The following is a 4714-nucleotide window of genomic DNA, read 5'->3' on the forward strand; positions in this document are numbered from 1 at the left end:
TGCATGAAAAGGTACATTTTTACATTCAAAAGGCTGCAGTTTTTTGAAGTATTCTATGAAGAAAAATAATGAAAATTACTGTGCCATCAGAACTACTGCTTTTGTTGTTTGTCTCAGTACTACAAAACCGAGGTTGAGGTATTCATGATTTAAGACAAGTGCAAAACAACCTAATTACTCTAATAATTTTAAATATATATTATATATAACATAAGTTTCTAAGACTTTAAAGATAACCCACTGTATTTTGGTTGGTTGTTGTGTTTGCTAAAAAAATATGCGACAGCACAACTTACTGTTATTTTTGGACATACTGAAATATGAAAAGAACAAAAAGCCAACTTGCTATTAATTGGAAATAATACATTTAATTTTTAGAAGGAAGGAATAATAGAAAACATACATGGCTCTTCATCTCTGGTTGTCTGATCTTCCTTGTTTTTTAAATAAATCAAACCCTCTTGTGATTTCCACTTGTAATATTAGATACTTAAATGTCTGGCTTACACTCTAGCATGAGCTCTGATGGCTGCCAACTTGGAGACAAACTACTTTAGAGCAGACCTCCATAAGTTGCTAGAAAAATTAGTTCTGTTTCACTTTTTACAGTCTTGTTTTTTAATGTGTTATTTTACTTAATTGCTGTCACTTTTGCTGCTTACATGACATTTAGTGAAAGGGAAAAATAAAATAACATTTTAAAGTTCAGAGTTTAGAACTTCTAGATCATATTTTGATGTTTAAAAGGATGAGATGCTCAAAAACATCCTTTCTTTTGTTTACACCAAGGGCAATGAACGCAAGGAATTCTAGATGAGACATGACCACTTCTTACGAAACTTCCAAGGTACGCTTCTGCTGAAAACCGAAAGAAATCACCCCACATTTTGTTAGCATTGTTCTGGAATTATGGAGATTAGATGATGGGCTTTGAGCCTTTAGTAATTAGTAATTTATAACCTGATTTTTAAAAAAAGAACAGGGTGGGGAAAGAGGATTTAGACCTAATCATTTTATAAAGAGACCAAAAATTTCCAATTAAGATGCATTCTGGGACACATCCTGTAGTTCTTCCCAACCAAGATGCCCCCTCAGGACTCAGCAACTTGAGAACAAAAACAACAAATAGAACATCTGATTAAATAAAATTATCATACGTTAAGCCATGTATGATACCAAATATGCATTACCACACAGCAACATAATTTTTTTTTTTTTCAACCAATATTTCATATCACTGTCAAGTTTGCCTTCATATTTTTCTGCATTTTGTCTTGCTATGACTTCCAAATACAGGCTAGGCTTCCTAACTGGAAGAAATTAGCCAGCACATGTATGCGTGAAGAAAAAGCACAACACAACTTAAACCATGTAATTTCAATTAGAAGTCATCACTGTCCCTCCAGCAAACTTGCTGTAAAGGACAGATGCATTGCAGCAGTACAGAAGTTCTGTTGGAGAGTTTTGTACCAGTGAGTCATTCCGCATAACTGGGTGTTCTGGAGGAGCGGAGATTCACCGATGCCTTGTGTTGTTTTCCATTAAAGTTCTAAAAGCACCGAGCCAAAAAGAAAAGCACTGCTAATTCAAGGGACTCTTCTCAGCCACTGCCAGGAAGTCAAACACAGCAGGCTGTGCCTACTGCTAGCGTACAAACAAGGAACACTCCTTTGTAAGAGCATGCACATCAAATGCATCCAACCAGAAGCATTTGGTAAAATGTGGCAGGGTTAGAGGATTCAAAAGACAGCGCACTTTGTTGCCTTTCATCCCTCATCCAATTTGTTTTTCCATATAAATTATTAAACAAAGTTATGGGAGACTGTCTGTGGACCCAGTATGAAAAGAGAATTTGGAAGCACACCAACACAGAATAAAACTCTGGTGTTCCTTGCAAAGTAGGTACCTACAACAATTAGTCCCATCCAAGCTGTGTTTCTGAAAGAAACAGTTAAAACAATTATAAACTTACCCACTTCCCCATTGACAAGGTGTGATATTGTAAGTGCAGCATTAGTATCTCCTGTCACCAGCCACAGTCAGAGACCATTGGGCTAGGTGGAGCATTCAGCCGATTCCTGTTTCTGTTCAGACCGTTTGTGTTTGTTCTCAGCTGTGCAGTTTTCCCCACACTTTATACATAAATGCTTGCCATTCCATCACCGCTAACACTAGTATGTCCAACCTCTCAGGCTCATTCAATTCCAGCTACTGTCCCTAGTGCATTTCATATGCCTACAATCTATAAGCCACACAGTGAACACACTTAGAAAAAATCTACACAAGTATGTGCTCTGTCTAAATTTTACCCTTTCAGCTTGGTGTCACTGCTTTGTGCCTGGAAATCATAGCATGTGCTGGGCTGAAGAAAATGCATTAAGGACTACTACTTAGTTTTCCATGCTGCAAATTTTATTATAAAATTAGTGTGATCTTTCATTATGGGAGAAGCTTGTCTCCTTATCCACCATCTCTGTCAGGGGTGTATGTGTGCACTTTTATCACTTTTGTATGACATTTTCTTAAGTGCTCCACAACTACTGGTGCTCAAACCAATGCACAAACAAGTGCATAAACCATTGGTGCTCCTGTTTGATGCAGGGACACTTCCCTTGGTGGAAAATTATGTTTCCCAAAGCATCTTTCTTTCCTCTGTTTGTAAATTGCCAAACATCATTATGCTGTTTCCCACTGTACACTCATGTTTCCCATGGCTTCCAGTGGGACAAGTTTTCCTTGTTCTCCATCATAGCTGGTCAGTTCAAACTACAAAATGGATTTGCTGCATCCTGCCGTATTGCTTCAGAAGCTAAGAAGCCACAGAAGCTCAATCAGTTATGTATAAAAGACACTGTAATACCTTGACTTTTTCCATTAGCTACTTGAAAATGAATCTGAGGATGTTCAAATGCTCATGAATAGCAATTACATTTGAAATATTCGAGGTCTGCAAGTATTCCTCAGCCACATCATTGGAAAGCACTCTTGCAAAAACCATCTCCACCTGTGTCCCTGTATTGTATCCCTTAATTACTTTGTCCATTTTGGCCATTAGATATGCAGCTTCTCATGAGTTAAATCTCACTCAGTAATTTCCTTTACATATTGACATACATGTACTTCATAGAAACACTAGTGTGCTTCTTTACAACTACAAATTACCTTTCAGTGCCTTGTTTTTAGAGAAGGACTTGGGAGTGGTGGTGAGCGAGAAGCTGAACACGAGCAGACAATGTGCGCTTGCAGCCCAGAGGCCAATAACCGTGTCCTGGGCTGCATCAAGAGAAGCGTGGCCAGCAGGTCGAGGGAGGGGATTTTCCCCTCTACTCCACTGTCATAAGGCCCCACCTGGAGTGCTGTGTCCAGTTCTGGAGCCCCCAACACAAGAGAGACATGGACCTGGTAGAATGAGTCCAGAGGAGGCCACAAAAATGGTTAGAGGGCTGGAGCACCTCTCCTATGAGGACAGGCTGAGAGAGTTGGGGCTGTTCAGCCTGGAGAAGAGAAGGCTCCGGGGAGATCTTATAGCGGCCTCCCAGTAACTGAAGGGGCTACAAGAAAGCTGGGGAAGGACTTTTCATAAGGGCAGTTAATGACAAAACAAGGGGAAATGGCTTTAAGCTGGAAGAGGGGAGGTTTAGATTAGATATTAGGAAGAAGTTCTTCACTGTGAGGGTGGTCAGACACTGGCCCAGGTTGGCCAGAGAAGCTGTGGCTGCTCCTCCCTGGAAGTGTTCAAGGCCAGGTTGGATGAGGCTTTGAGCAACCTGGTCTAGTGGAAGGTGTCCCTGCTGATGGCAGGGGGGTTGGAACTGGATGATCTTTAAGGTCCCTTCCAACCCAAACCATTCTATGATTCTATGATTGTTTCTAATATTTTTGTTCTTCTTTGATACAATTTTTTACTTCCATTAGAGTTAATTTAACAAACACTTAAAAAAACCCAAAACAAAACAGAACAAAAACCCAAACCAAAACTTAGACAAATCAATTCCCACACTCCGGGGAAGAAAAATCATTTTCTACTTACTCTGTTTTCCCTGCACTGTTGATACCTTCATCACCAATACTAATACGGCCAAAGAAAAGGGTTTCTAAAATTGTATCATCTAGATCTGCCTCTATTTTTGTTTTTTTTTTTTAAACACTTGCAATGCTGGAAGACTTTGTATAAGTGTAACTGTATTAATGAAAATACAATATTAATAGCAGAAAGTTTAATTTTGACATAGTTTCATTTAAGTGCAGAAAAAGAAAACACAGCTCAGTGCCCAAAATTGTTAGGCCAATTTAAACAATTTATTTCCAATATATATTAATGAAACACTTCTAAATGGCAATTTTTCCATTCATTAGATCTAGTATCATCCAGGAAGTATTCAAGTATTTAAAGGAGAAATTAATGAAGCATATATGAAAATTTTAAAAATATACCAAAAAACCCTGTATAAAATTTCTTCAATTTTTTTAGTTATATTACTACCTTCTTTATCAACAGAGATCTGTTTTACAGATTTCTATGGGATTAAAGACATTGAGACCACCTAGGCTCAGCTCTAAACCTTTGCAGAAGTGTTCTCCTTATTTATAAATACAACCATAATTACAGCTAATTTTTGTAACCATCTTCAGCTCTTCTATTATCTTTAAAAGATGGCATGATACGAAACAAACAGCCCTAAAACCATCAGTTCCTTACTTCAGTGTTTTCAAG

Source organism: Antrostomus carolinensis, unplaced genomic scaffold (assembly GCF_000700745.2).
Source record: "Antrostomus carolinensis isolate BGI_N321 unplaced genomic scaffold, ASM70074v2 scaffold24816, whole genome shotgun sequence".
Lineage (NCBI taxonomy): Eukaryota > Metazoa > Chordata > Aves > Caprimulgiformes > Caprimulgidae > Antrostomus > Antrostomus carolinensis.